General features: G+C 34.5%; 1 long non-coding RNA gene across 1 annotated transcript; it reads left to right on the top strand.

Annotated features, from left to right (window-relative positions):
- The first annotated feature begins 4,737 nt into the window (after nt 1-4,737).
- Nucleotides 4,738-13,234, top strand: LOC143246949 (uncharacterized). The gene is made up of 3 exons (XR_013026280.1): nt 4,738-5,709; nt 7,826-7,911; nt 11,829-13,234. It is a non-coding gene; the product is annotated as an uncharacterized LOC143246949 (long non-coding RNA).
- The last annotated feature ends 479 nt before the right edge of the window (nt 13,235-13,713 follow it).

Genomic DNA, 13,713 nt, shown 5'->3' with positions numbered 1-13,713 from the left:
CCACAAACACAGGTCTAATGAGCCCTGTTGTAAAATCGAGGCTCAGACTAAAGGGAGCGGAGGGGGGTGATGTAGGGCACGTCTGGATTAGAGAGGCCCGAACCTGTTGTTAACTGTACACTAAACGTACACTATGGTCATCGGCTTCAGCTGCTAAGGCGAATAAGGTAAGGCGTTCGACAATAAAACCGGCTAAACATGCATAACAACATAGACATGCACAATATACACATTAGATTGATTCAGCTACAAGCAACAAATTGCTTACCAGATCTAAATAACAGGAGTTTATGATTGGGAGTGATATTTTCGAATTTCATGCTCTGTTCAGTCTGTTGTGATGAAAATGTTACTTAATCTTACACTCACGCACAAGACGTAGGTAGATTCTGTGATAGTGCTTGCAAGCCTTGCATCTATACTTAGGCCTACTGACTGATACTTACAAACTATCACCTAAATCGAAAAGCTTAGAAGCACGCCTATATTAAAGATGTATATTTCGGCTACTGAAAAAGCCTACGTCTAGGCCTAATTATGTATTTTAATTGGTAAGAACATGAGAATCACAAGAATAAACAATTTGTAAGCCTGTGATGCAATAAAACAATTCAACAGACCAAACTGTAGGGGATGATTGTATGCACCATACCCCACCTAAAATGAAGGAGGTGTATCCCACTCATCCACCTCAGGATCTACGCCCCTACTTTAGATGACTGGGTGAAAATCACTTGAATTTTACATGCGGAGAGAAAAATGGAGTTACCAGTTCTTATGTTGCTAGGACCCTGATGAGATGTTTGTTGGCATTATAAGCATAACATCAAAGCTTAAAGTGGTATGTTTTGTTTTTTATAGGAACTATAGAACAACTCTGCTGTCTCTAAACTATCTTCGGTCTACACCAAATATCTTACTCTCTTTCTTTTCCCTTTCATTCAAGTACAAGTGGTAAGATACAACACAAAGTAACAGTGAAACAAAGTGCATTGAATAGATGCATACAGGTTTTCAGTAAGGAGTCTAATTAGTATATCCACTGCTGTGAATAGTAGTTAACAACTGTTGGCTTCTTGGAAGGGTAAGGTTCAGTAGCCAGTGCAATAAATACTTACTGGATAGAGGAACTAATTTCTTTTCTTAAAATGTCATGTAAGAGTGGGATAAGAACAAAAGAAATGAACCCTTTCATTACAGAGTGTGTCTGTGTGACTTTGTTTATAATCATCAGTTTCCACACTGTAACTTTTAAAATGATATGTGTATCTTCACAAAATCTGACTAGCTTTCTGTAAATATTACAAGTTTTTTGTATACAAAAAATTCAAAGTTTTTGATCAAGTATTTCACTAAAATTAAGTTATCTTTTGAAATTCAAGAATTGTTCAAACTGGTCCACTTTCTCTTCCTCCTCTTCAAAAACTGCATTACAACAAATTTTAAGTGTTTTCAATCAATGGCAAGTAGTGTAGTGACTAAAATATAAGTTCAGTGTTATAAGATAGAATACACTGTTTAATGTAGGTGGTGGTAATTTATTTTGTGAGTTAATATTTCTTGACTGTTTTGTTTCACAGTAAGAAAGTTGAAAGCAGAAGGTTATTGAAAGTTGTGTAATTGATATTAAGGTTACAGAGATTTCTAGAATGCCTCAATACTCTGCAATACTTCTAGAGTAGGAAGTGAGCCAAAAGTAAAACCGAGGAAAAGAGACTTTCAGTCAGAGAGAAGTTAGAAAATGTGAAATGAATCATTTAAAATAGAGAAAAATAGTTTGGCTTGTCAACTGCATTTTAAACTAATTGAATTTGGCCAAAATGGATTTTTGTGAAGAAGAGAACCATACAGTATTTAGATCCAGTTGTGATACATATATTGTGAAGAATTTGTCATGTTTCACTTGTTTTGAACATATTTTAAAATAAGTGGAATGCATGCTGTTCATTTATTTTGAATTTATCTCCAAAATGTGGCAAACACCCACTGTAAAAGAATCCTTAGTCCAACACACCAATTTAAATGATTATATATACTATTTAAAAGTAAGTTTCTAACTGGAATGAAATCAGAACATTGGAATAATTGTGGTTCTTTAAAAAAGCTGTGGGAGTGGGTGTGCTTTTAGGTCTAATACACCAGTGTCCAAATGTATTTCATAGTCACCAAAACTGTTTAAAATGTGTTTACATTTTCACCATTTGGAAAAACTGCGTTTTATAGTCACCAAAACTGTTTAAAATGTGTTAAAAGTTTTGCTATGTGACAAAAAAATTAACTGTGTTTTACAGATGGGTAAAAAATACATAGTAATGTTTCCAATTATTTATTAATAGAATTAATTATACTGAAAAATAGGTGGTAGAAGTAAAGCACCAGTTCACCACAGGTCAATAGCTGTTTTGGCATGTGGCAAGTGGTGACCATGTTGAACACCATAGGTCTGAGAGATCTAGAGCAGGTGAAAAACAATACTCTTTTCTCTCTTCTCATGTCTGGTGGTAATGAATGTGTTTGATTGTCAAACATAATGAATCTAATAATTACATGTTCTTATTCTGTTTGAAAAGAAGAAAGTGGTGTTTGTGTTTATTATTTCCAAAACAAATCTGATTGATAAAATGTTTTAAAATGAATTTATTGCAAATAGAAACAGTTAACTGCTTTATAAGCTTTAATACTTTTAAAGACAAACATATTTATCAATGCATTTGATGCACAAGTAAAGCATTCACATGCTGAACTGGAAACAAGTGTTGATAAGTGGATATTTCTAGGCATCTGTTAAAAAAAACCTTGCAAGAATTTTTTAAAATTATTTTCCTGATTCAGTAAAGTGAAACTTCAATTACTCAGGAGCCTCTTGTTGGGAAAGTTTTGTTTACGTATTTCGGCATACATGCTGTTTTGCCTATCTTCATGAAAAGTATTTAAAGGTTGTTTAATCAAATTATAGATGATAACAACCAGAGTAACCAAACAATAATAAAGCTGTATTGTACTTAATTTTACCCTTCTTTCATAAATCAACAAACATGGCAGTGGACTTGAAGTACTATTGACACCCACCTGGAAAATAGAATAACAACTGTTCTCAGTGTTCTGGAAATGAAACTAGTATTTATGTCTGAGAAAAGAAGGAAAATAGCTAAATTTTGTCTTGATTTGTTGAAAGTAGAATTAGTTGGTATACTGATACCATAAACCTCATTGCTATATCGTGTATATATATATATAAAACACAAATATCTGTCTTTCTCTTGTTACATTATCTTCACTGGACCAATCTTAACCAAACTGTGTGAAATGTTTTTTAAAGAAGACCAAAAACAGCACTGCTTTCAATAGATGACTATCCTTCTTCATGAGAGTAAATGTGAAGATAATTTGGAAAAGGGGACATATTAATGTAGGGTTCGTAACTCCTCCACCCCCATTATTGCTGTTATTGAACACTTTAATAAAGTTAACATTAATTATATTTGTAGATGGTGTCTTGATCTTAAACTTAAAAAGTAAGACACGTTTATAATTTTTTCTAATATGCATGCATACAGTGTGCCTAAAGCAGACAAACATTTAATATATACATCTCAGAGACTGTGCTGGGCTCTCTTTGGAGGAATTAAATGAACAAAGATGACTGCCTTTGTTACAATAATACATAAACTGAGATGAAGTTTCTATTTCAACAGCCACCATAAGGCTGGTATGAAAAGCTGTTGTTTGAGTTGTAATAATTTCTTACTTTGACCTATCTGTAAGACACTTCTGTAGCCATTGGTTTTCTATTAAATAATCATGTGAAACACTGCAGAAAGATGTGATGAGCTGGGTGTTGAAAGCAGGTAACAGAATGCACCCCTACTGACATTACAATTGATACTACCTCTTTCTACAGGGTCATAATAACCATTATACAGTCTAGTAAATGAATGTTCTAAATGAATTGTATGAAAATCAAGATTTTTCTAATTTATCATATCTTCCAGCCCCAGGTTTTGTTTAAGTTCATGTACAAATAAAGGACAGGTACCTCGGCTTGATAAATATGAAACATAAAATTTGGAGTTATTTTTATGATTCTAGCTCAGAACTTCTTACTAGGGCATGTGCTAGTTGACTTCTAGGTGTTGCTGTACCTAATATGAGTCATGACAGCTGGTACCTGCTGCTTCGTGGGATAGTTCACCTGGTATCAACTTGAGTGTGAATTTGTATCATTAATGGCACAAAAGTAATATGTTATTCTGGATTATTGCCATCTAAGTTGATTGGCCAGCTACAAGGAGAACATAATCATGTAATTAGTTTCTGTTTCGAAAGAATTGTGACCTGTAAAGTGCAGAATTTTTATCTAGGTATGTGTTGAGTCTGCAGTGCATTTTTTAATATTTTTTTCCTTTTGAGTCTGTTTTAATTTTCATTCCTCATGTCAATTTTATTTTGCAAAGTGGTAAACATCTGAACTAATTATAGATTATCAAAAAGTTAGAACTTGTGTTTGGTAAACCCCATGTTCTTTATAATGTAATATTTTCTCACACTAATCTTCCATCTCAATAAATCACCAAGTGTGTCAGTATGCAGGGTGTGGATTACATGAATGCCTCTATTTTTGTAAACTATAATAATTAATCACATCAGTACTTCCAAAGTTTATTTTTCATTGTATGGATCTCTGGTAAATCTGTTTTAAGCTTATTTTATATTGTCTTGACAGAACTAATGGGGGGCATCTAGTCAACTGTGAAAGTATTATCAAAGTAGCCATTATTCTAAACCAAAACATATATGGTTAAGAATAGAATAGCTCTTCATCCCTACCATGCCTTGTATTGAGTGAATCATTACGGTCTGCATTTGAAAATAGATCTTTGTGGTCATCCATTGCACTGTTTCAAGTGTTGTTGTTCCTTCAGACTCTCCACTGTATTTTATGCCCTCACTTTTCTTCTAATGAAGATTGATAGCCCTCATTACATTCCAGTTTTCCCATAAGTACCACATCTTTCTTATCTGGGTGAAATGTATACCTGGCTCAGTCTCCCACATCAGTTTTCCAAATTTGACTTTCTTGTCTTCAGGTGTGTCCTCTGGATGGCTTTGGAGGATGCTTCTTTCCTTCCCTAAAACTGTTTCTTCCACCTATTCAATGTAAGATTCTTGCTATATGTTGATATGACATAATGCACTGTATTGGAAGTTGTAATTCACCTAAACTGTAAATGTATTTCTGGAAGGTTCTTACCAAATTTCACACTTCCCATCTTACCTTTTCATTAAAACCTGATGCTTCCAGATTCTAAGAGAACTTAAAGTGATATCTGGTAGAATTGAACAGAGGAAGTCATAAGCGTAATGAGAATACCTTGCACTATTACTGATGGAGGGTTGTCACATGATAATTTTAATGAATAATTTGCAATCAAGAGGAGGCAGTAACTCAGGACATGCTTGAAAACAAGTTTCACAAATAGATGCCAGCATTGAATGAGAATATCTATTGATGTAAAAGGATTGTTTGTTTGTTTTATAATTTCGTGAAAGCTACATGAGGTCTATCTCCACTAGCCATCCTTAATTTAGCAGTGTAAGACTAGAGGGAAGACAGCTAGTCATCACCACTCGCTGCCAACTCTTGGGCTACTTCTCTACCAATGAATGTTGGGATTGACCGTAACATTAGAAGTCCCCTACAGCCAAAGGGTGAGCATGTTTGGTGTGATGGGGATTGGAACTAGCAACTTTCAAATTACGAGTTGAGGGTCTTAACTGCCTGGTTACTTCAGACCTGTGTAAAAGGAGATAAGTACTTTTGGAAGTTAATTTTAGTACAGAAAATTATAAATATCACAACAATTTTATAGAATATGTGATGTAGATTAAAAATAAGTATGCAGGTTAATCAGTCTGTAGAATGGTATTCTTGAAGTATTGAAAATATGATTCAAATTATAAAATTTAGTAATTTTGAATAATTAAAACATCTAACACATTTATGACCTGCCAAGGAAAGAAAAAAAAATGTAGTGTTGGTAATTTGATTCATCCAAAAACAGCTTACATCAATAAGGGTTTGTATTCAGTTGTAATTATTTCAGTCCCAGTAAAAATAGTTGCATAACTCAGTGTTAAAAATGTGTAACTGAATAACTGTACATTTTGATTTAAAGGGGAGATTCGACAAATTCTGAAGAGTTAAAATAACAGTTGTAGAAATATATTATTTCCAAGGAACTTTCAAAGTGTGATCACAGTAATGGTTACAAGGTTTATAGATCAAAATAATCCATTGTGTTATTAATATTGTAAGGATTAAAACTATACATTTACTAAAATTGATTAATTTCTGCATATAATCTAAGCAGAACTGTTATATTAAATATTCGAAACTAACATCATATTATGAGGACACCGTGAATGTTACAGCTACATACACTTCTAAAAGGTTATTAATATAACTTGGAGAAATGGTGCTTACTTGTGTGAATATAATACACCACTTAGTAAAATTCATATAATTAAATAGTAATTGTGCACAATTTTCTAACTGCTGCATAATAAACTTACAAGGAAAGTATACAGTTTTATCACCTCACAAAAATATAAGACTAGAAACATATTAATCCATTACTTTTTAAAAGGTACAATAATTTTATAAATAGCATGTGGTAATATGTTCACATTACAAATTATTAGTATACATAATGAATAATGGACTATTTTTAAAAAGGGTCGATAATGAGTCTGAAAACGTCTCGTGGTCGTCGTTTTTCGAAGATTGTTTTTCTTTGTAGGAGTAAAAATGTTGAGAACACGAGACAGTAATAGAAGATTCTGTTCGTTCCATATCTGTGGGGTGAATGAGACTCTCTCGATAATGAGTGTCGGAATCTTCAAAAGTCGCTAACAGGTTGTTTGTCTGTCTTAGTTCTCCAGGCTATCTTGGAAATACATATCTAGGTTTCAACATGCTTGTTTGGAAGTCAGTTGATGAATGATTGAGTTTTCATTATATCCTTCTTTGTATGGAGTGTCTGTGTAAATTTGAGACTTAAATAGCTTCTCGACTTGTGTATTCTGAAATTTGTTTCTAGTTGTGGATGCTTTTTTTGGTAAGAATGGCTTGGATGAAGGTGGCGGATGTCCATGTTTCGGGGCCCAGAGGTGGTTAAAGCGCTCGAATCGTTCGCACCAAACATGCTCGCCATTTTAGTCGTGTTATAATGTCACGGACTTTTTGTTGGTAAAGAGTAGCCCAAGAGTTGGTGATGACTAGCTGTCTTCCTTTTAGTTTTACACTGCTAAATTAGGGACGGCTAGAACAAATAGCCCTCGTGTAGCTGTGCATGAAATTCAAAAACCAAACAAAAACCAATATTTCCTTGAAGTTTACTATTCTTCTGGCGCTGCATGGCCAGGTGGTTAAGGCGCTTAACTCGTATGTAATGCGAGGGTCGCGGGTTCGAATTTCCGTCTCACCAAACATGCTCGCCCTTTCAGCCGTAGGGCCATTATAGTGTCCCGATCAAACCCACAATTCGTTGGTAAAAGAGTAGCCCAAGAGTTGGCGGTCAGTGGTGATAACAAGCTGCCTTCCTTCTATTCTTACATTGCTAAATTAGGGACGGCTAATACAGTTAGCCCTCGTGTAAATGTGCGCGAAATTCGAAAAAGAAAACAAAAAACCAATATTTCGTTGAAGTTTTCTATTTTTCTACCTAAAAGTTAAAGCTGAACGTCAAGGCCACTTATTAACGAGTGTTTTATATCTTGAATATTATGAAGTGTTTGTTTATTATGATTTATATGTTTATTGTAGAGCATATTCAGCGGGGGTATCAACCGTGTTGAAAATCGATACACTTATCTCTGCCCCACTGTGGAACTTTTTATAAAGTGAATGGAGTAAGTTGTTTGTTTGTTGTTAAACGCAATGTTTCGTGAAGGGCTATTTGTATGCTGTCGAAGGTTTTTTAAAATTCGAATTTTACCTTATATGTGCTATCAGAATTGTTATCACTTGCAGCATTGAAATCAATAAAAGATACATTCTACTTAAGTTGATTACTTTTGTTGTGTTTGAGAAACGAGCTTTTGCTGAAAAGGTGCTAAGTGTCTTAGTTTTGTTTCTCTTTACACGTCCCTCCCAGTGCCACAGTCTGTAAACTCGCACCGCTACAAACCGGGTTTAGATACCTATCGTGTAGCTTTGTGTTTAATTCCAAACAAGCAAGCAATTAAATCTTTAGACGTAATATGTGAAAAAAACAAAAGTAATTTATCACGTGACTGACTGGACAGTGGTCAGCGTTCTGGACTGTGAATCGGAGGTCTTACATGTTGCCTTAAAATCGCACCTCGCACTTTGGGTCTGTGTCAAAAGAGCGACATTGAAAGTACATTATTAGAGTGGCTCAAGGGCTGGATGTCAGCGCTGTTGTAGCCACTTTAAAATCAGGGACTACTAACCCAGATAGCCCTTGTAAATATCCGAAACAAACAAAATTATTTCTCTTAGTGGCTGTTCCCTACACAGCTTTGACCCTCACTGAGCTGAGACTCCGTCGCCCTTTGACTATGAGATTTCACTGACCCCTATGCCCTTGGGTTAAGTCTTGATGGGAGATAAATCGCTTGTACTTGTCGGGTTTTAAAAGACTTTCATAAAAGCAGTCTTCACGTGTCAAATTGTTTAGATAGTTTACAATAGCATCTGTTTGTACAAGTGTGCACGAAATATTTCTATTACCTAAATTACTGAGACAAAACTAGTACAGTTTAACTGTTGTCTTCTGGCGACATATATTTCATAATAGTTTTACCTTTATGAGACTTTTTTATTTGTTTTAAGTTCAAATTCCTTTAGTAACAAGTTTCTCCAGTATAGCTGTTTACATGGAACACCAATCAAATATTACTTTGTTATTATATGGTTACAAGTCTTATTTTACATTGTAGGTTATTAGTAGCGTGTTAACAGTAGTCAGGATTTTGAGATTGGAAGAAATATTTTTACCCTATCATTGATTACGTAAAATAAACCGTAAAAAAAGTTATAACATAATCGTTTAAAATTAATGGATTAAAATCAATCAAGCATGATTACATTCATTGATTTTTATTATTATTTTTTGTCGTACTTTGGTCTCTCAAGTGTTTCGGACTCGTTCAGGCCAGTCTAGAGGTTGTACAAAGTAAATATAGGCAGCGATTATGTGTTAACTGTACTTTTCAGTTACTACATTTTGTTATCTTGGGTTAAAATCGTACACTTAGCTCCTGTTAGTAAAGTTTTAAAGATGGCATCTATAAGGGCTGAAACACTGCTAAAGAATGCAGGTTACACTGTCAAACTTGATGCTTGCCGTAGGTGAGTTTCGTGAAGGGCCCTTTAAAAGAAATTCAAAATACTTCCGCTAGTTTTAGGCAGAAATATATAATTGCTCAATATGATAAAATTAGTTGGACTAACGGTTGTGCTCACTTGTCTCTTGTTAAATGCAAAGCTACATAACGGACTATATTTGACTGTGCCCACCGCTTATCGAACTCTCATTTTATCTTGATGAGCCTGAAGGATTACTTCTGTGTTAGTGATGAGCCCCCACGCTAGTGGACAGTAGCTTTGTGTAAGAACATGAAGACTTATGCTAATAAGAACTTGAAGACCTTCACCTCGTGCAACTAACTATTCACGTAATATAATATATATTTTAGAGATAATTTTGTAAACTTGGCTGGGAGCTGTAAATTCGAATAGCCCTTCAATGTCATGCAATCAAGGTATTTAAGTTGTACCTGTGAAAAAAATAAGGGCTGGCGAAACGAGGAGTAAGTAACTGAACAAGAACATTAAACAAATATTTGGAAGTACATGCTTGGATTGGAAAAGTTGTTTCAGTCTTATAAGGTAATACGACGTGAACTGGAAGATAGGTGTTAACCCTAAAGTTGATTTGGCTCTAATAACGTTAAAAACTCGTTGAACGTTTGAAACCTGTCTCACACGTATATCGCTGTCGTGCAAGATTCGAATATTCGTTCCAAACTTTTCTCCAAGACCAGTAGTTAACGTGAATTATTTTTCGTCTTTAATCAGCGATAACAGGAATAATTATGTGGATACAGATAATTAAGATTTATTTCCCTTTTGCTCTTTAATCTTTTGTTTAAAATCGTAATACTATTTTCTGATATCTTTGTACCGATATCGCCTTGAAAACATACTGTTTATCAGTATTGTAGGGTCAATACTAACTAGCTCTTACTGTTATTTTTAGCCGCGGCGTAGCGGTTCGTAGTACACCTCTGAGTTGTTGTTTTTTTAAAAGCACAAACGTTTAGCTCACAGCTTCGTCATTTCTTGATGGATTTGAGATTTAATTGCAGTTTTGAACTCGGAAGGTCAAACCCTTTCGACTGACGTATTTGATCACGTCCAAAGTCTCATAGATGAATCTACTCTAATCGTGCCTAAAAGAATTTCTATTTGAGGGTAGGCGAGTAGATAACGTGCTGAGTAATAAAGTTGAATCGGTTTGTATGCTTGGTATTGCCTATACATAAAAATATAGCTAATAAATCGACTAGTAGATTATCCATGCCTAAAAGTGATCCAAGTGTTGTAGATATTAAGGATTCCTTCTTATTTATTTTAGTAACCTTTAATTTTTCGGAGCAATTCAATAACGTAATAAGTTATTAGTAGCGTACTAGGTTAATACTGTATTTCTGGAAACGGATTCCTTCTTATCCTAGAATTTCCAGTTCATCAATTCGAAAATAAATGTTGGGTTATTACAAAGGGTTGCCATTGTTGTTTGTTATTAAACACAAAAATTCACAAAGGGTTATCTGTGTTCTGCCCACCATGGGTATCAAAGCCCGGTTTCTTGTGGTATAAGTCAGCCGACATTCCACTGTGCTACTGGGGGGAATCACAGAGGGTTCTTGCCTTCATAATATTTATCTTTTGCCATAACTAGAAAAACATACAATGACTTCAGAATATATTTCACGGTATCACTGACCATTAGATACCACTTTGGAGAGCTAATTATTAGAATATTTTAGAATAGGCCTTTGTTTACAGTTATAACTCTGAGTGTAAGTTGTAGAACAGGCTTTTCATTGCAGTTATAATTTTGAAAATGAGTTATCAGTTCGAGAATGATACCTGTAATATTACCCCACCTTTAAATAATGTAAAAAACGTCATTTGTTATGAACATTTATTCACAATAAAAAGAATACAACATTAAAATCTTTGCAACTTCTCTTTGTTGACATGAAAATGACATAAGAATGTCGAAATGTTGTTCTTCACTTTACTTTACTTAAAGTTTCAATACTCGTACCAGCCATCTTGATAATACATTTTTACTTCAAGTGGATTTTTCCTTATCACGGACAATAAATAGTTATTAAAAACAGGACTAGCCATAAAAAGAGATTTCACATATGTTTCGGTATCTGTGTAAAGTATTGTAACATTGTATTAATTTCAATCGTAAATACTCTATTTTATTACAGACATTAGAGTAGTCTATTTTTCGGAAAGTTAGTATTAAAATTCCGTAGTTTTTAATGTTGATAATGATTTCAGAGATATAACATGAAATAATTCAGAAATGAAATAAATTTTATAATATTGTTCAGATTGTTGGTACAAAAGAAATTTCTGTTTAAAATTAACTTTACTAGAGTGTTGCTTCATACAAGTTCACATAAACCTCGTTCATGCGAATGTATATAAATAATTTGTGTATCTAGTAAAAATAAAAATAAAATGTATTAACTGTTGCGTTTTTTATTATTTACAGGGAGAAAAAAACAATCTTGTATTATTTGGTGGTTATGTCACAAGTTCCTGAAGAAATCTACCACACGAAGTATTATACAGATATTAAGTTATACACTCATCGACTTTCAAGGTTTTTATGTAAAATATTTAGATTTTTATAGAAGGATCTCTTCCTTTCATAGTTTGGACCAGGGGTGTGCAACATTTTTCGTCGGTGGGCCATATAACCAACTTCATCAATCAAGCGGGGCCACTTAAAAAACAAGCTTATTCGTGTACATGCACAATAAATTAAAAATAATTCTCAAAATGCAAGCAATAATATTTTATATTTTTGCATGAGTGATCATTTTAGTGCGACACTTGAAATTTAGAGTCCTTGCAGAGCTTGTCAATATCAGCTTTGACAGAAGTGGTTGCCACTCTTAACTGACTGGTCAAATGTTCATCAGTCAGCTGACTTCTACATTTGGTTTTGATGAGCTTCATTTTGGAGAAAAATTGCTCACAGCAGTAGGTGCTACCAAAAAGGGAGGCAATTCTTTGTGCATGACGGGACAAATTGGGAAACTTTTCACGTACACAGAGTTTGTAAAAGTCTAGCAAACTGTTTTCAGAGAATTTCCTTTTAGTGTCCATGTCAGCCTGCAGTTCAATGAGTTCCATTTGGCAATCATCAGGACTGTCTTCCACTGCCAAATCAAAAGGTTGAGCGAACAATTTCAATCTAATTTCAGTTTGTCTGAAATCTGGAAATCTGTTTGCAAACTGATCACGCAGCTTTTGTACACTGGTTCCATATTTGGTGCAATTCAGATTAGGAAATTCCAGTTTCCTGGTTGCAAGACATGTAAAATGGGTCAATATGGCTCTTCTCAACTGAACCTGGAAAAGTTCCAATTTCTTCTCAAAAGCACAAATATGCTCAAACAACTTATTCACAAGTTGACTTTTCCCTTGTAGTTTTAAGTTTAAATCAGACAGATGCTGTGTAATGTCTGTGAGGAATGCTAAGTCATTCAGCCAGTTCTCATTGCTCAAGAAGTCCACATTCTGACGTTTGCTCTCCATGAAGAACTTAATCTCCTCTCGCAGATTCCAGAATCTCTTCAAAGTAGCAGCTCCACTAAGCCAACGTACAGCAGAGAAGTACAAAACATCTGAATACTCACTGTCCAGCTCATCTAAAAAAGTTTTAAATTGTCGATGATTTAATCCTCGTGTTCGAATATAATTTACGCATTGGACGACATTTTTCATGACTTCTGCAAAATCCAGAACTTTGGTGCACAAGCTCTCTTGGTGAATAATGCAATGGCTTACAACTACGTCTTGTGCTCCAATTGCAGTTAGAAATTTCTTGGTGAATCCATTTGTCCTACCTGTCATGGAAGGAGCACCATCTGTTGTAACACCACATAATTTATAAGGATTCAGTTCAAACTTTTCTACAACCTTAAGCACTTGTTCACAAATATCCTGTCCTGTGGTTGTGGAGGAAAGGCTTGCCATATCTAAAACTCTTCGAAAACATCAAAGCCTGCAGTAACAGCTCTGATGAAAATGACAAGTTGGGATGTGTCATTGATATCAGTGCTTTCATCCAAAGCCAGACTGAAAGCTTCACACGAATTCAATCTCTCTTTCAAAGTTTCTTTGATGTCCTCTGAAAGATCTTTTGTCCTGCGTGAGACAGTAAAGCGGGAAAGGCTAGTTTGCTCCACCAAATATTTTTCTCTGGACATGCATATTCTGTGAATATTGTTAAACAATTTTAATAAATTCTCCATCACTGAAAGGCTTTCCCTTTTCTGCCATACATTCACAAAGCTTAAAACTCAGTTTTGTCACCAGTTCTGAATTTTTCTTGAAAGTGGTAAAACACCTTGTTGCTTTTCAATGGA

This window comes from Tachypleus tridentatus, chromosome 3 (genome assembly GCF_004210375.1).
Source record: "Tachypleus tridentatus isolate NWPU-2018 chromosome 3, ASM421037v1, whole genome shotgun sequence".
Lineage (NCBI taxonomy): Eukaryota > Metazoa > Arthropoda > Merostomata > Xiphosura > Limulidae > Tachypleus > Tachypleus tridentatus.
This window is presented reverse-complemented; position numbering and strand designations above follow the sequence as displayed.